This window comes from Alosa alosa, chromosome 2 (assembly GCF_017589495.1).
Source record: "Alosa alosa isolate M-15738 ecotype Scorff River chromosome 2, AALO_Geno_1.1, whole genome shotgun sequence".
Taxonomy (NCBI): Eukaryota; Metazoa; Chordata; class Actinopteri; order Clupeiformes; family Clupeidae; genus Alosa; species Alosa alosa.
Genome location: NC_063190.1, coordinates 28,763,565 through 28,784,013, shown reverse-complemented (window position 1 = coordinate 28,784,013; position 20,449 = coordinate 28,763,565). Strand labels below are relative to the sequence as shown.

The 20,449-nt window shown below is 39.7% G+C and overlaps 1 protein-coding gene across 1 annotated transcript in view; it reads right to left on the bottom strand.

Moving 5' to 3' along the window:
* zbtb20 (zinc finger and BTB domain containing 20) overlaps positions 1–20,449 on the bottom strand; it is a 67,718-nt gene that overhangs the window by 28,292 nt on the left and 18,977 nt on the right. Inside the window, exon 4 of the mRNA XM_048230603.1 lies at positions 2,875–3,047. The gene's annotated coding sequence lies outside the window, so the exon portion shown is untranslated. The remainder of the gene's footprint in view (positions 1–2,874; positions 3,048–20,449) is intronic.

Genomic DNA, 20,449 nt, shown 5'->3' with positions numbered 1-20,449 from the left:
TCTACAGAGCAGTGTAGAAGTTTACATTTAAAGTTCAAATGTCTCACTCTGTCATTCATTAACAAAATGCTTCATTCCAAACAATATGACACTATATTATAACTGTTACTCTTTACACTACAATATATTTTAACTGTTACTCTCTACACTACAATATATTATAACTGTTATTCTCTACACTACAATATGTTATAACTGTTATTCTCTATATTATGGTATATTACAAATGTTAACCTCTCAGTGCTTTTCTCTTTTTAAAATGCAATCTAAATAAAACAACGTACAGAGACTAAATTACATCTTTTTGTGTTTCTCTGTGAAACATCCAGGGTCTAAGGTCATCTGTCTTTGGTCTAAAGAGTAGAGTCCCTGAATTAATTCAATCAGTGAAGGATGTTTTCATTCCACAGGAGACATGCTGTAGAAGAGATGAACACACTGGCTGCTCCCCAAATAGCTAGTCGTCCCATCTACCAAACTAAAAGGCGTAACTCAAGGTAGGAATTCGGGGGTGGGGGGTGCTCATTTAGTTTAAATCATAGCTTTTACATTGAATAGAGGGAGAAAATAATTTGTGGCCAACAATAACAAAAAATAGCAATACTGATCACTCAAAATCTATCCTTCTGTGCCATTTATATTCCCCCAGTATAGTATTATATATTATATATTATATATATCCCCCAATATAGTCCTCCAAGATAATGAGGACACCTTCTCTGACCTCGAGAGAGACATCGTCCACTTTCAGACTCAAAGGCAAGGTATGATCTGTGGAGATCTCAATTGTAAGACTGGGCGTGGGCTTGTCAGCACACAAGGTGATAATTTCATTACAGGAGATAACACCCAGTTCATCCACAGGACTAGAACTAGAACAAGTCCACAAATGCACATGGAAAGGAACTGCTGTGGCTCTGCTGAAGCCTGGGTCTGTGCACTGTCAATGGTAAACCACGGTGGGACTCCGTTGGTCGGTATACCTATAGCTCTAGGCAGTAGTACTGTGAATTATGCCATAACAGATGGCAGATATAAACATATAACAGATTTAAACTTTAACTTTTTGAGAGCCTTCACAATCAAGCCATTGACATTACTATTGGATCACAGTCAACTAACAGTCTATCAGAACAGAGATTTCCAACATTGATACAAACAAAGCATGGAAAAATATACAAAATCAAACCCAGTGATATTTGGGGCAAATGCAGCTCAGAAAATTATCAAAGGTCGGTAGCCAGAGAACCCAATACCCAGAACACACCTCTGCAGAGAGCCAAGTCAACCGACTTTATTCTGCAACTAAGAAATAGCGTCTTAGACTCTGCAGTCATTTCAAGACTTCTCTTTTTCTTTGCATTTGCCATTTTACCATCTACAATAAATCACTTTATTGATGATGATCCTAATCCACCTGTCAAGTATTATTCAAATGTAACTTTGATACATTTCTATTAAGAAAACACAACGGCGCTCAAGAAAAAGACAAACGAGCATTATGCCATCAAAAGATCAATTCAATTAGAATTACCGATTACATTGAATGGTTGAACACTTAATGGTTGTGAGGTGTGTGTGCATGAAGCCCTGCATGCAGAAGTATCCTCTGGGTACAGAGGAAAACACCCAACGATGCATGCAAGGCAGAACTAGGCCAGTACCCTGTAATTATCAATATTCAAAAAAGAGCACTCAAATTCTGGCAACACATAAAGATTTGCGACCCCTATTCGCTCCACTGCTTGGCACCCAAAAGCCAGGAGCTGGATATGGGAAGGAGCCCATTGACCCAACTTGTCCTGAAACTCTGTAAACAGCTTCATACCTGAGTACAGTAAAAGACCCAAAACTCGGTAAAACCTTAACAATGTACAGACTCTGTGAGCACAACCTCGCCATTCAAAAAAAAAAAAAGAAAAAAAAAGGCAGACACAGGCAGACCTGGCTGCCCAGAGAGGAGAGGCTGTGCTGCTCACACAGGCAGTCCTGGCTGCCCAGAGTTAGCTAACTAAGTTAGCAACTTTGTTGGTTGCAATGCAATTTCCCATTGCCAACCAAGTTACTAACAGGTAAGCAACTATGGTTTTGGGAAACGCACCCCTGGCTGCCAAATTTGTAGCATCTTGGTATGTGTGGACACACAGCCAGTGTGGCCACACATACCACAAATGTTTGTGATTATTATCTGATTATTATCTTGTATTTCTGTTCTATCTTAAATTCTGTACACATATTTGTCCTTTATTAATGTGTGTATGTACATGAGCTGAATTTAATTGAAATTGAGAGGGAGAGAGAGTGACAGATGTGCACGCACGCACACACACACTTACACGCACACATTTTGCACATCTTGCACATCTTTCTTTCTCTGTTTCTCTCTCTCTCCCTCTCCCTCCCTCTATGTGTGTGTGTGTGTGTGTATGTGTATGTTTTTTCAGAGACAATGGTACTATACTTAGTATGTACATCTGTAATGATGAAATCTGAAAAATATGCGTGAGTATATATGTGTGTTTAATTGTGTGTGTGTGAGAGAGAGAGAAAGTATATATACTCTTTTGATCCCGTGAGGGAAATTTGGTCTGCATTTATCCCAATCCGTGAATTAGTGAAACACACTCATCACACAGTGTACACACAGTGAGGTGAAGCACACACTAATCCCGATGCAGTGAGCTGCCTGCTACAGCGGCGCTCGGGGAGCAATGAGGGGTTAGGTGCCTTGCTCAAGGGCACTTCAGCCGTAGACTACTGATCGGGGATCGAACCGGCAACCCTTCTGTTACAAGCCCGAAGCCCTAACCAGTAGACCACTTGGGCTGCCCCCAAGAGTGTGTGTGTGTTTGAATTAGCAAACATTTGGCTTACCTGTTACAGTCTGACGGTGTTAGGTTGAGAGTGTGTGTCTGTGAGGGTGTATATGTACGTGTGTGTGTGTGTGTGCATGTGTGTGTGTCCAGTCGGTGTTTGTCTTTGATCAGAGCATCTCTTCCTCTCTCTCTCTTTCTCGCTCTCAGGTGATCTGTTGTTCTTTTCAAGGTCTAAACAATAGGAAGAAAGAAGGAGTGTTAGAGTGTCCATACCTGTGTGCATGTGTGTGTGTGTGTGTGTGTGTGTATAGTAGTGTATCCAATACATTCATCTCTACAGGTTCCGTGACAGCACTCGATCAGAACTAAGGCTCAGAACCCGGAATCAGAACTCAGGTTCAGAACTTGATCAGATAAATAATTTCCCCATGGGAATCTGCCTGTGTACATGTCGGTGTGTGTGTGTGTGTGTGTGTGTGTACAGTATACATATCTGTACAGCTGTATCTGACTGTGTATGTGTGTGTGTGTGTGTGTGTGTGTGTGTGTGTGTGTGTGTGTGGTCCAATGACATTCCTAATTAGTGTCATTAGTGTAATGTACACAAATGTATGCAAATATGTTCTAACTGGAAATGAGCAGAGGCCAAAGTCTATTGAGAATGCAGGTTAAGATACACACTCTCACACACACACACACACACACTCTCTCTCTCTCTCTCTCTCTCTCTCTCACACACATACATACACACACACACACAGGGGTTGGGGAGGGTATAGGTTAAGATTTAGTTTGACATACATATAGTTCCATGGACATAAACATACACAAACAGGCCAACAGGCCACAGAAGGACATTACATTAAACAGCTTTACACACACACACATACACACACACACACACACACACACTATGTCCACTTTTCAGATGGACATTTCACCATGGAATTATATCAAATTATACCTGTGGACGTACTCACACATGAACACACACACACACACACTCAATCAGAATGTAGAATGGACAGTTGGCCATAAAATTATACCTTTCGAACGGAAACACAAAAACAACCACACACAGGACCTTACATTACCATAAACAGCCACAACACACACACACACACACATATAAACTCTCTCTCTCTCTCTCTCCCATACCCACATACATACACATACTGTACACACACTATCTCTCTTTCTCTTTCTCTCTCTCTCTCTCTCTCTCTCTTTCCCATACCCACATACATACACATACTGTACACACACTATCCCCCCCCCTCCACACACACACATACATACAAGCTCTCCCTCATACACACACAATTATACCTTCCAAACAGAAACACAAAAACAAAACACACACACACACACAGTTTTCATTGTATTTTCTCCTACACAAAATACTACACACGCACACACACACACAAACATGAAGAATTACACCACAAGTTCAACTTCATAATAGCCATCAAGGGTTTGTACACAAAAACACACACACACTGAGAGAGAGAGAGAGAGAGAGAGAGAGTTAATTACACACACGTGCACAGCACAGACACACACAGACACAGATACACACACTAAGATGTTATTACACACACATGCACAGCAGACTCACACACAGAGAGAGAGGAAAAGAGAGAGAGACATGCCCGAGACATGCCCGGTCCACACCTTTTTTTAAATCTTGTTATGTGTTATTGTATGTCACTGTAAACACTGGCACTGACACAGAGAGAGAGACAGAGAAAGAGAGAGATAGAGAGAGAGAGGTTATTATCTTAAGTATTGGCCAGTAACTTCCCAAATGCTTCTGACTCCACAACACACGCCAGGTGGTAAAGACATTCGTGTACACACACACACACACACACACAATATGTTCAATATTCAATATATATATTATATATATTGAATTAACAAAATGTTCACACACACACACACACACACACACACACACACACACACGCACACACACCATTATATTCTCTCTGCCTCATCACCACAAGTTTGATAAACAAACAGGCCGGATCGCTGTGCCCTGAAACGACCTCACCACTCTCTCTCTCACACACACACACATAAACACACACTGTTCGTTCATTCTCTATTAGTGTCCTGTTTCTTTAACCTCACTCTCTCTGTCTCTCTTCACGTTCAGTGTTTATAAAGTTATAGTTTATAAAGTAACCACAATTCCTGTGTGACACACACATACACATACACAGTTTCTCTCCTATGTATTTATTTGAATCTTTCAGACACAAAAGAAACACAAAAGAATGTCCAACTCTTAAACTTATGTAGCGTGTGTGTGTGTCTGTGTGTGTAAAGGGGCACCACCGACCACCGTCAAAATATTCCAACTGGCGAATTATAAGGGCGATCACCACAGATTTTGCCTTAACCAAATTACCCAAACTCTTGTGAAAACATTTCTGAGATTGCATGCTGTCATATTTCCGAGGGAGCGCCGTGTCAAGCCCAGGCTGAGCTAAGTTGACACCCCAATGGTAGTTATGTGTAGCGCCTTTAGGTCTAGGCGGTTTATCGGTTTATCAAAAAATGTCGGTATATTATCAAAAGAGATATATAATTATACAATACCACTTGGTGATATGGTTTGGTTTATCGGTTTATCAAAAAATGTCGGTATATTATCAAAAGAGATATATAATTATACAATACCACTTGGTGATATGGTTTGGTTTATCGGTTTATCAAAAAATTTCGGTATATTATCAAAAGAGATATATAATTATACAATACCACTTGGTGATATGGTTTGGGTTTATCGGTTTATCAAAAAATTTCGGTATATTATCAAAAGAGATATATAATTATACAATACCACTTGGTGATATGGTTTGGTTTATCGGTTTATACAATACCACTTGGTGATATGGTTTGGTTTATCGGTTTATCAAAAAATGTCGGTATATTATCAAAAGAGATATATAATTATACAATACCACTTGGTGATATGGTTTGATAATGTGTTGCGTTTCTTCCCTAATAAGTTCCCTAACAACATGGTAAACAGTAAGTGCAATTCTCACAATTTTAGGACAGTTTAAAATTGTAATAACACTCATTAATGTCTGGCAGCTTTCAGTGACATGCGACAAACTGAATTAAACAGCCTTGTGAGGGAAACAGTCCAGCATATAAGAGTCCCAGAGACTGAAACAGTTCAGCGTAGACTCACAGAGACTGAAGCAGTTATGTGTAAAGGACTCCCAGAGACTCAAACAGTTCTGTGTAGAAGACTAGAAACTCTCCAACAGTGTGATGATATGCAACATGTCTGGACTGATCACAAGTCATATGTGGAACGTTTGAGACTAGGGGGCGGAAAATTTCCGGACACTTTCCATGGGAAGTTAACAGTGTTTCCCATACATTGACTAATCTGTGGCGGGGTGCCATGAAATCAAAATCGGCCGCCACAGATTAATATTCTATGTTTAATTTAATTTAAATTAAATATAAGATCAAATCCTTGCATTGCCATTGAGTTGCGCTTTTTACGCACACAGCCTTTCCTTACCCCGCCCCACTCTCTGTCGTAGCCTGCTGCCCCTCCTCTGCATTTAACAAAGTATTCATGATTGTTGTTGCCACATAGAAGCATTGCATAGAAGACGTCCGGCTAAATTGCTATTAAATCCGCTTAGCATCGTGACCATGCTGCGCAAATTTGTTCAAAACTGCTGCATTGAAGTTAACTCTGCTAAGGTCTTATCTCAACATAGTAGGCTACATTAAAGAGACTAAACTAAGTTAAGTCATGCAATCAAGCAGTATCTCAAAGCTAACGTTAGAATACTTTTTGGATGTCGAATTTAGCATGCTTAGCCTACTTACAGCTGCTTGTCAATTTCGTTGAAGGGCTCATTTTATTGACTCTGACACTGAATGTTTGCAAAATCCCAATGTAAATGGAAAAGTGTTTTCCAAAATTCAAAAGTGCTTGTCCCAAGGAGAAGTACAAACCTTTATTTTAACTATTTAGAAAACGTTATGAATTGCATCCACACATCAGCAGCCTTTTAACTGTGTTAATCATTTAACGCCTTAAAGTGACAGGCACTCAATTAGGACGATACACTACCAAGACGATCTTAATACCCCGTCCAAGTCAGCTACCGCCACAAATTGAATCCAATTCTGTGGGAAACATTGGTTAAGCTGGGGAATTTTGGAAATATTCCAAATTGGAAACTTTCATGGAATTAAAGGAAATTATGGGAATTAACTGTGAATTTTGGGTAATTCAATCAAACTCTTTCATATACAAACATGTCACTTAAATTCATAGGATTATAATTTTTTTCCCAATGTGTAATCTGGGTTGATTATAGCCACTTGTTTTTGTAACATGATTGCACAATCATTACATAATTATTGGCCAACCCTGGTGATTAATATGTAGTGTGACATACAATAGAATTGGACCGAGTAGAGAGCCCTGTGGAACCTCTTGAGGACAATGAAGGGGGGATGTTGCTCGAAAGTTGAGGTTTTATTTCATTCCTCTGTATTAATGTGACACAGCACCATGGGAACATAAATGAACACATAAATGAAAACGGCACAAAGCTCAGGCTTTCAGGACTGTTGGAATGCATAAAGTCATAACCGACTTCAGATTTGACGCTATAAAGTCTCAGACACTGACTGCTATAGGAGTCTCTAAACGCTATAGGAGCCTCTGAATGTTACAGGAGTTTCGGAATGCTAAAGGAGTCTCTGAATGTTGTATGACACTAGGAACGCTAAAGGAGCAGGTGTGCTGTGCAGAGGAACACAGACTCAGGAGCCTGTGTGTGCCAAGCATGTTCCAAATGACTTAACTGGCAAAATATTACAGAGGCTGGAGTTATTTAATATCTATTATCTACTTGCTGTAAAGCATGTTCATGGGGGAAACTAACATGTTCAATGAAATATGTCATATGAAATATGTGCATAGACAACAAACTATGGCAATCCTTAAAAATTAATTTGATTTATTAGATTTTTTTCTTTTTCTTTTTAAAATCCTTTCGTCCGCATCGGAGCAGCGTCGGCCATGTTGTCTGCTCTCCGCCGTGAGACCTGCCTGCCGCGTGTGTCTGTGATGGGAGACTGGGATTAGGCTTTGATCTGGTGCTCCCCCCTTTCATCCGCGTCCCTCCTCTCTCCTTCTCTTTCCCTCTCTCCCTCGCTCACAAGAGGTCAGACACAATGGCTACACACACACACACACACACACACACACACACGCGCGCACAAGCAAGTATCCTCACGCATGCGCACACACACCCCCTACCGTGTGCACGCACACACACACACACACCCTCTTGCGTGCACACCTACACCCGTCCTGTTACCACAATAAAAGAAAGGAAGGAGACACAGACGCGTACATGCACTAATACGCGCACCCGGGCACACACTCATACACACACACACCCTCACATATGAATCAATTCAGAAGCGCAGCTCTGTCTCAAACACACACCCATATGCATATATGCATGAAGAACCAAAGCACACGCTAAGCAACTAATGCAAAAATACACACACACACACACACACAAACACCATCCATACACACACACACACAAAGGATTCTGTACAGCTCCACCCCTTAGCACACACACACACACACACACACACACACACACATATGCATATATGCATGATGAACCTATTCTCTTTCTGTCTCCCTCCCTCTCTCTCTCTCTTAGACACACACTCAGACTGCATCTATGCATAAAAATCACACAAAGAACACACAAACCTGCATACATGAAAATCTAATTATATTCCCATACACACACACACACACACACACACACACACACACACATTTGCCCAGAGAATTAGAATGATATGCAACATGAGAACTCGCTGGCACACATGCACACACAAAGCCCATTACATGAGAGTGTATATGTCATGTATATTTCATTAGCTTGGACCTCTGCATCTGTATGGATATGTATGCATGCGTCTGGATGGGGATGTGCGCATGGACACTATGCACTCATACTACAGAGATGCAGTATGCATGTGACATCCATATGCAGATCCAGCCTTTGTCCTTCTGAGGGTCTGAGTCTTCATCAGCTACACACATTCATCAGTTCTACCTGTGAACTCACATCCAGTGTCCTGGACACAGCTGTGTGTGTGTGTGTGTGTGTGTGAGTGTGAGTAAGTATGTGTACGTCAATGTGTGGTGTGCCTGTGCGCGTGCAGGCACAACTTTGCGTGTGAATGTGTAGGTTCATGTTTCAATGCCAAGGGCGTAGGTTTGGTCTCAGCTTTGGTGGGGACACATCCCCAACTCCTGTTGTCACAATACCAACATTAGTGTTTCAATACCAATACTAAGTGAAGAATTTCAATTTCGAAACTTTTGCGATTTTTTAAAACTTGATTTGGTTTGTGTGATTTGTGAGATCATTCACATCAGTGGCAATCATAGAATTCGATTGACCCTCCACACACACACACACACACACACACACACACACACACACACAAACACCAGTGTTTCCCCTACAGTGTATTTAACAGCGGCGCAGCGCCGCCGCTGGATTTTCAGCGCCGCTGCAACATAATATCACGAGATTCACTTAACACACTGTAAAAGCACAACGCCAACGTCATCTCGAAATTGTTTTCTGAAAGTCTTGAGTAAGTTAAGTGCATCAAATCCGTGACTTAGCCTCTCATTATTCAGGACATATATGCGGCATGATGTGTCAGGTGATTACAAGCCCAAAGACAAGTCTGCAGCCCATATGGCTAGCCTACGTTCTGAACACGGTTACATTGTTTAGCTATCCGACTGATGGGGTCTTGCTCCGCCACAGTGTAGCCTATGGTGTCATCGTTCACTTGTAGGTTACACAATAAATAGCCTACTTATAGGCCTGGTGACAATAAAAATGATATTAGTTATATTTCATCACGAAGCTGTTTGTATGCGTGAATTCGCTTTGTAGCCTATGCCATATGTTAAGCTTGAACAATTCCTCTGATCCAAAGCCTGCTTTGACACATTGACACTAATGTGAAACATGCATCCTCCTCTCCTAGCCTACATCAAATAAAAGAAACCAATTCATGATTACCGAAATTAATTTAACATGGGGGAAAAAAGTTTGTCGCGATTTAGCCTACTGTTGTGATGCGGTTCTTTCTGCTGATTGATTTCGTCCGTGTCGTCAACTCTGAGAACTCTTGTCCGCTGACAATTTTATCCAGAGAGCTGATTTCCCAAAGATGAGCCTCCATCAACATTCAACGACAAATTATTAAAACGTAATAAAAGTAATGCAATAGAGTAAACCAATGTGCTACAAGGTGTATGGTCTTAACGTTAATTGTAGCCTAGACTTGTAACGTTAGCGTAGGGCTACATGTAATGTTTGCATGGGAAAGCTAGGCTAACACAGTCTAGGCCTGTTTAAACTTTCTGATAGTTAAAGGAAATATGAGCATTTGTTGGCATATACACGATAGCCTAAATTCTGTCCACTTAGCTATAATAGGCTATCACAAACAGACCTTTTCTACGCTTATGCATTAGACATAGGAGCCTACATTCTCTTATCAGAAAGACGTGTTCTCATAACTTCAGCGTTCTCTTGACGGTGAGACAAACGGTTGCACTTCAATCAAGTAGCCTAGGTCCTTTTCGAGTTAATTGTGAGTGAGTTGTATGGTAACTGTGGGAGTGATGTAGAAGAAAAAGTGAGTATTTACTTTTTTATAATGTGGGTTTGTTGTTTTGGGACTGAGAAATAGACTACAAGGAGAGCATCTGGCTACGTGCATGCGTGTCAGCATTAATGGCCCCCCAACAATTCAATTCAATTACCAAAGAGCCTTAGAGATGTTCTTTGAAAAGCCCAGAAAAAATAAGTGCTCGCAGATTGGGTGTGGCCTTTGCCATTAAGACAAACATTTTTAACCAATAATGTAAAAGAAAGCTGAAAATGTCCACAAAAGAAACACGAAGGTATGATATAAAAAAAATAAATTAAAAAAAATGCGCAAATTGCACTTCTAATGGAGGGCGATGTGGTATAACATAATGACTGAGTTAGGCTTAAGGCTAACAACAGTAGAATGCAATAGGCACAGTGATGGCTCATGATGCAATACAAGGAACAATCATAGCCAGAATTTTGTTAAAAGCAGACCAAAGGTGAAAGTCTGGTCAATTGTGATAGAAATGCTGTAACTTTAGGCTTAGGCCTACTCATTAAAATTAACAGAGAGCCCCCTACCTGTATATTGCAGCCCAAAACTTAGACATGTCAAGATTTCTGAAACATGTAACATGTATTTCAAATGCAAAATAGTATTTTGTCATTTTTATTTTATTGGGTTGAAGGAAATGGCTCTGTATTTTGTATCAAAATACTTTATTGGTGTGTATTTTTGTATTTTAAAAATACTGCAAAATACTATATGTGAAAAACACTAAAAAAAAGTAGATACTACACACAGGTGTAATGAATAATTGGTAATTAGGCAACAATGGTTAATGTTTATCGCAATCAGCTAATGTGAGAACAGCTGTGTTCAACGACATTCACAGCTTTTCAGTGACGGCCTTTGCTGAAGCATCAGCTCTGGTCTGAAGTATAAGTATAAGTATAAGTATAAATACTCTTTTGATCCCGTGAGGGAAATTTGGTCTCTGCATTTATCCCAATCTGTGAATTAGTGAAACACACTCAGCACACAGTGAACACACAGTGGGGTACCCACTAATCACGGTGCAGTGAGCTGCCTGCAACAACAGTGGCGCTCAGGGAGCAGTGAGGGGTTAGGTGCCTTGCTCAAGGGCACTTCAGCCGTGCCTACTGATCGGGGTTTGAACCGGCAACCCGCTGGTCACAAGTCCGAAGCGCTAACCAGTAGGCCACGGCTGCCGAATTGAAAGCTCTGTCAGTCGTTTTGGATAAGCATCAGCTAGATGTAAAATTATGGAATTACTAAATGGAAATGGAAATTCTTGAATTATTCTTAATTCTGATCACACTACATGAACTTGCATACGGTATATCCAAAATGGCATGACGGGGGCCAAATTGTATTGTTTTTTACTGTATAGTTTATAGGCTCAATGTTTGGGATAAAAAAAAAAGCTTTTTTCCAGTGCTTTCATACTTCCTTGAAAAAAGTATTTTGAGTATTTTCTAAATACAAAAATTCAGTATTTTATTTCGATACATTTAAAATTAGGGTAGGCCTATTAGGTATTTTATTTCGAAATACATTCTGATGTATTTTTGCCCATCCCTGCCTGTTCCCAGCATTAGCACAACACTTTGCGATGGTTAGCTTGTCACCTGTGACGATATATGCTAGGCCTAAGTGACTGACCTATATGGGTGCGTTTGGAGATGCCTGATGAAATCAGACGTTGTTGCCACACACCTTGCATGTAGCATTTTTTATCTGTGAGTGTGCGCACATGTGTTACGTTGCACATTATGGCAAAGGGGCCATGCCGTTCGTTATACGTTTTCCAAAGTATACTGTATGTTGCAATAAAATAGAAATACATGAATACATTTAGATTAAAAAAAGCAATAATTGCATGAAATACAGCTTGTTCAGGAGTCTCGAAGTGTCCGAATCTGAAGTCTTTTGAGTGGAGTCGCAAGTCAAGTCTGAAGTCATTGTTTTTGCGACCTCATTGTTTTAGGCTAGTGAAAAATAGTTTTCACAAGTGCAAGGATATGTGGATTCAATTAATCATGTTTGCTATGTCATTAGATAAAATAAATGTTCAAAAAACTAACAAGTCAAAGAAAAGCTTTATGGGATGAGATCTTAGAAGAAATATCTGGTGTCTCGCAATGTTTTTTTTAATTTCTATGGAAATGCACTTAGTTTATCTTTTATTTCTTTGCATTGTGCAGGCTACTGTACATTCACAAATACACTGCAAGATTGGCAGCCTAGTGGCTTCTTTTCTGTGCTATAGCCTATGCGACTCTCCGTACGGCACACCTATATTCAGCATGACTCCTAACTTTGGTTGAAAGATTGCAGAAGCTAGGTTTAGCTGTGACAATATCCTGGGTAATCCTAACAGCTAATGTTATTTTACAGAGAAGGCTAAAATCCGAATTTGAAAGCCTGATTACTAGTCGCCAGTTTGTATGGCTAGTTTGCCTACTTAGACTCTGCATAATGAAAAAGCTTTGTATGTCCCCTTTCTTCTTGGGTGGCATAGCTGATCTACAAACCACAAAAAGGGGCAAACATGTACATGCTGAAGGGCAAAGGGAATATCAAAATGTTTTACTTTGGCCTTTTATGGGGTATGTATTGGCAGACAGCCCTGGTAACTTACCGTTGTCGTTGACACACCTGCTCGCTTCACTGCAAAGTAGCCTGTGCATTGGCATTCTCCATGCGTGTAGCCTGCGTGTCAGATAACCCTGACGTTTCTTTGTATTGTCGCGGTTGGCTGTCGGAATGATCAGCAGTACAAATAAGTTCGCTAAAATATTGGTGGGGACAATTTTGTCATCTTAAAATTTTGATTAGGACTAGTCCTTAGCGTCCCACCCTAAATCTACGCCCATGTTCAATGCATATGTTTAGCATCACTGGCACAGCTTCCATGGCTGGTGCCACTCCGTCTTTGGCCAGTACTGTGTGTGTGTGTGTGTGTGTGGTTCTGATGGCACCCATCACAGTGACAGAACACAACTCTCACAGCTCCAAAATCACACTGGAACAGAACCACAGTTCCTGCTTTTTAGCCATAGCACTTATTTCAGATAACCAGGCGCCAGCAGCACGGGGGACGTGGAGGATATGTCCCCCGCAGTGCTGAAGAGACGGCCGTCGTCCCCCTCACTTTTGATAAGGAAAAAAAGCCTTATAGGAACGCTAAATAAATAATAACCTATAGATTTACGCTAGCTATGTAAAACTCCCCATTAACAGCATCACATCACTAACAACAGCCATCTAAGACTCTGTTAGATTTCTGAAGCCAGTTTGTCTACTAACAACCATCATAAAATAATCCAGGTTACTTGCTTAGCGTAAATCCTCAAATTATGGCTGGGGTCTTTTATTTACTTAGGAGTGTCACGATTCTCCAAATCCTCGATTCGATGCAATTTTCGATTTTAAAGTCACAATTCGATCTTTTTTTTAATATTACTATTAATGCATTACTTATGTTATTTACTCTTTTTGGCCTTTTCCTTTTCTGTTTCGGGGGGCTTTTATTTTGAAACCGCTTTTTATTTTGAAATCGCTCCAACCGCGAGTTTGTAATGTAATCAGAACCAACATTAGGCTAAAACATAGACGTAAACATAGTGAAATGAAACAACACAGAATGATAATCTGATCGTTTCAGCACACTCCGAAGAGACCCAAGGTTAGTGTTCATGGAATATGTACTTATCAATGTGCATTTTAAGCCTTAAAGTAACTTTGGACTGTAACTAGATCATCTTTTCACTTGCTAAGTTGAGTAGGCTAAGTTAGTTTTAATTGACGTGAATGAACAAATACTTCCACACCGGTCATTTCAAAGTAGCAAGAGGGGCTTTGATTTCCGTAGGTTGATGTGTATATTTTAACTGGCTGCAGTCTAAAATTAGAGGAGTGTTGACGCTGCAGTGTAGTACGTGCATGTGCATTTGTGCGTCTTGGCATACATGCTGGATGTGACATTGGGGGTGTGGCTGCATCGTCGATTCTACTTTTAAGTTCGAAGTTCGAGATTGAGATGTAATTTCGATCGATTTCGATATAAAATCAAAATCGTGACACCCTTATTACTTAGGCTGCGCAAAGCACTGCACCTTTATTTGGGGCAGGCTGGTATTCGAGGCAGGCTTTTTTAAAATTATTTCTAACCTGCGTTAAGACATGCGTTTCGTTTGGAGTGGCATACCGGTAGGCTATCAAAAGCATAACATTTTCGGTTTGGTTTGGGATTTAATTTACTTTTGGACTGTTTGAATATTTTGCTAAATGTTGGGACTGATGAGCATTGAAATCTGGGGGGTATTTGATGGTTCACTTTTACCTTTCATGCAGTTGAAAAAGTGTCGGTATTTCCACCGCTGTTTATTGCGAGACAAGGCAGCCGTTCATTGAACAGGGGCTGTGCCTGTGCTGTAATGGAAACCTTTTTGCTTAGCCAAGTAGTTTTTTATATGCAAAAGTAGTCATTTTGCATGATTTACTTTCTATTAAATTCGTAGGCTGAAATGCCTTGAGTCGCGGCAACAATAGTGTTTAAATGTAGTAGCCTATGTTTCAGCCTCTGGCAAGCTCGAAGGGGGCGGCAAGCGAATGAGCTTGAGAGCGAGTGTTGGAGACCCATGGTGTAGGAAAATGACTTTTCTTTGCCAACAGAATTAATCCAACCAACAATATAATAAAATATTAAGAATAGGTCTTATTTCATTGTGTTAAATCGAAACAATGTCTTCTAGTGCTGGTGGACTAATAGCCCTACTGGTAGGCAATTATTACCTTTATTTGTCCGGCTATAAATCCGGCTTTCACTAACTTATAAAATACAAGTCTTACCCAACGTTTTTGTTCTAAGAAATTTTTTAAACATAATTTCAAGACACAAATATATTGGCTACTTCAGTTTTCTTGGTGCATAAATCCCAGAGAGTAGGCTACCACACCCCAGAGTGACAGGCCTACTGGCGTTACGCGTTCATTGTGGGTTCCTAAAGCTGAGAATTTAGCGGTGTTACGTCTGCCTGTCACAGACGTGAGGAGTTCTTTGAAGCTTGGGGTAAGGAGAATCGCAATGAATCCAGCAAAAAAACAAAAATGCATCACATCTTTTTTTCAGAAGGCAAACATAGTAAGTTGACATACATTTTATACATTCCCAGCCAATGTGTAACTTTCTGTTGCAATTTTCTCTGTGTTGTGGACTGGTAACTTGTTAAGCCAATATGTTCTAACGTTGCATCAATAAATGTTAACTGCAAACACATAGTGGAGATTTGGTTTATACCAGACAATTTAAGTAGGCCTAACTATTTGATCATGTATGTTTGAATCATAGGCATGATGAACTTTTGTTACCATTGGCCCAAGTAGTGTGAGATAAATAAAATAAAATAAAAGTAGAAATGCACATAGCAAGAAGCTGGTCTGAAGGCAGATATGGCGTTGTGCTCATCTCACAGTTTTGACCATTTTTATCAAAAAATATTTTGAAAACAATCAATGGTATTATCTTAATATTCTGGCAAGTTTAAAACATGATGGTCGAAAGTGGGCCAGAGGTGGCGATCCGATAACTGGAAATCTGATCTCACTATGGGTTTGTGTTCACAATTTAAGCTAAAACAGCTCAACTACATATCAGCTACAACAGCTCATCTACATACCAGCTACAACAGCTCAACTACCAGCTACAACAGCTAAACTACAAACAACACCAGATAAGACAACTCTAGGGCTGCAGCTATCGATTATTTTGTAATCGATTAATCTAGCACTTTATCGATCGAGTAATCGATTATTTGGATATTTTTTTTTGGCATTTTTAAACCAAAACAAATAATGCATAACGAAAATGACATGGCTGTAAAATGATCAAGCAATTGGCACAGAGGTATTTATTCTAACATTTGGCTCCAAAACTAAGCCCATTTATTGCAATTTACCCATTTAGTGTTTATAAGTGCCAGTGCCAACAATTAAATAATGTTTAAAATGCTCCCTGTAAAATTGCAGCCTCTTGTGCATGAACAAAGCTGTTCATACTATGTTGTGAAGTGCTGGGAGGGAGAAGAGGGAAAGCAATTTGATGTATTAATATGCACAACAAGTTTCATGCTGTAATCTAGACCTGACATCAAAGTAAATATCTGTTTTATGTAGATTTCTACACCTGCAGCATTTACCATTAGGCTACTAACAAATAATTTTACTATTCGGCTACTAAAAAATAGCCTACCATTAGGCTACTAAAAAATAATTCCTGGGGTGAGCCTATTTGCTATGGTAACCTAGCAACCTGTGTGTGTGTGTGTGTGTGTGTGTGTGTGTGTGTGTGTGTGTGTGTGTGTGTGTGTGTGTGTGTGTGTGTGTGTGCACGCGTGCGGTGCGTGAGGGAAGATAAGTGTGCATGCATGTGTGTATAAGGCATATTGTCTTGCAATTGAACGTGAATAAGTTTACTACTTAAAAACATCAAAGCTAAACATTATATCACGACATCGCTACAAATACAGTATCTGATTAAAATCAGCCAACATCAATGTAGGCTATAGGCTACGTAGATAGATGATAGATAGGCTAGATAGATTGATAGATAGCCTACTTTATTGACGCTTGGTGAAACAGCATGGAGTGGATGTTTTCGGTTCAGATGCTTGTTCTTTTCCTTTTTGACTATGTAATGATCCCAAAACTTGAAAACTTTAGACATTCTCTACCATTTATGGACATCTTGACTCCGCCATCGCGCCAGCTAAATTCAGAATGTATCACGATTCACGCGCTAGTGGTGTGCTTCCTGAACAACGGTCCGTGTGGAACAATCAGATCCCTGCGCGTATAGTGTGCGTCATAGGAATTTAACGAGGCTTCGAGGCAGGGTTTTTGCCTCAAGTAATTTTTGTAATCGAGTTATTCGAGTAACTCGATGAATCGTTTCAGCCCTAGACAACTCAACTACAAAACAGCTCCGACGGCTCAACTACAAAACAGCTCCGACAACTTATACCATCTACAGCTCAACTATAAACCATCTACAACAGCTCAACTACACTAGGGACAACAGCTCAACTACAAACCATCTACAACAGCTCAACTACATACCATCTACAACAGCTCAACTACAAACCAGCTACAACAGCTCATCTACAACAGGTCATCTACATAACAGCTACAACAGCTTAACTACCAGCTACAACAGCTCAACTACAAAACAGCTCCGACAGCTCAACTACATACCATCTACAACAGCTCAACTATAAACCATCTACAACAGCTCAACTACCAGCTACAACAGCTCATTTACATACCAGCTACAACAGCTCAACAACAAACCAGCTACAACAGCTGAACTACACTAGCGACAACAGCTCATCTACATACTATCTACAACAGCTGAGCTACAAACCAGCTACAACAGCTGAACTACAAACAGCACCAGTTACAACAGCTCAAGTACATACAAGCTACAACAGCTCAACTACAAGTGACAACAGCTCATCTACAAACCAGCTACAACAGCTCAACTACAAACCAGCTAAAACAGCTCAACTACAAACCAGCTTCAACAGCTCAAGTACATACCAGCCACAACAACTCAACTACATATCAGCAGCCACAACAGCTCATTCACATACTGCTGCATTAGCTCATCTGACATGCCATCGCCAAAAGCCTCTCTGGTCTTAACACACCAGACCCAACAGCAACAGCTAACCGGTTATCCATCTGCACCAGCCAACCAGACCTCATGCTCACTGGGCCTCAGGTTCACTGGGCTTCATGCTCACTGGGCTGGGTGTTCCTCAAGGCTTTTCCTATTGCACTGTTTTTGTTGACTTATATTATGACTTGTGTTGAGTATGTTACGCACTGTATCCGTTCTTATTTAACTAAAAAAAAAAACACACCTACATACATGCACACACATAATAAGTAATTACATTAATTCAGTCAAGCCTACACTACGTAAATAAAACAGTGTGTGCTTTAATATTTCCTCACAGAAAATGACTGGAGTTGTTGAAATTGTTTTTCTCTCTCTCTCTCTCACACACACACACACACACACACACTCACACACACACACACACACACACACACACACACACACACACACACACACACACACACACACACAAGAACAGGAACAGGCATATCCCCACAACAAACCACCCACTACAAAGAAATATCTATCTATCTATCTATTTCATTCACCTATCTATATATCTATATAACAATCTATCTATATATATATTATTCTACTATTATTACTACTGCTGTAAATCTGATTAAACATTAAAATAATTTTCACATTTCTGTACTAAAAGCCTTAATTGGCTAAAAGCCTTAATTGGCTTAATTACTTTTAATTAACATGATCGTCAGTAAGTGGCAAAGGGGCTGGTATAAAGTGAACCCTTTTGAAAGATAGTCACACTAATTAAAATTATCATTAATATATGAAATCACAGCAATTATTTACTGCATGGTGAAAAATTCTCCTTTATTACTAAACACCCACACATGTGTGTACACACACACACACACACACACACACACACACATGCACACGCATGTGCACACGCACACATGAAGACACACGCATATTAACACGTGCGTGCGCAATTTGGGCGGCCAACAATGTGATGCAACAACAGGATTTAGTTGCAACAAAGACCCATAGACACAGGCGAACACACACACACACACACACACACACACAGATTTGTACACTAAGGTGATTTCAGTGGATTACATGTTGCAATATTATATCCCTATCAAATGTTATTTCCATAGAAACTAAAGTTCATCTCCAGTTCATTCACCTATCTACACACACACACAGATCCACACAGACATAGACACACACACACACACTACCAGATGATCAGGGCCAGGTTTCCCGATAACGTGGTCTCTTAACCCGTTATGAAGACTCTGAAGGTGTACCTTACTAAAGCTGTTTACTTTTCTAGGCTCGTTTCCTGACTCATCTCTTAAAAGCCTTGTTTCTCACGTATATATAACAGTGTATATACTTATACTTATACTATACCTTAACTATACACTCTTAAAACGAATACTTTAACTATACACTCTTAAAACGAATGCCTTAGCATGATGGGTATGACAGCACAGCATCATAACATCAACAAGAGATGCAATGCAAAATTTACTAAGTTAAGACATCTATAGGTAACATGTTAACTCACAGATTCACATTTTAAAGGGTTTTTAAAAAATAAGGATAAATAATTTATTATGATATTTTTTTTAATTATTAAATGAAGCACAAAAATATAACACATCACAAATGTAGGTCTTCTTTGGCAGTAAGGGTACGTCTTGCCACTAAACATTTTTATCTAAAAACTGTGTTAAGATATAGCCTAGCTTAAGGTTAGTCCAGATCAACCTCAAGAACGTATGACTTACAGATGTTGCTACTGATGTTCTGGAGAACATGGCAAAACCTTAAGGTAGAGCTACAAGAAAGTAATTAAGTATAAATATAGTATATAATAAGTATAAATAAGTACAACTCATGACTGACGGTGGTGAAGACTTTAGGAAATGAGGCCCATATCTTTTGGAGAACTGGTGCTTTGTTGTTGGTACGTTTTGTGTTATTTTGAGAAAAAGCTATTTCATCTTGACCATAGATTTTTTTTTTCTTCTTCAGTGTGTGTATTTAGAATAAATAAATAAATACATAAATAACATGAAATAAAGAAATATCATTACATACATACATACATACATACATACATACATACATACATACATACATACATACATACATACATACATAAATAAATAAATAAATGGCTTAAAGCGATGGTGGCAACACTAAAGTTTTGATTTTTCGCTGGACACAATTT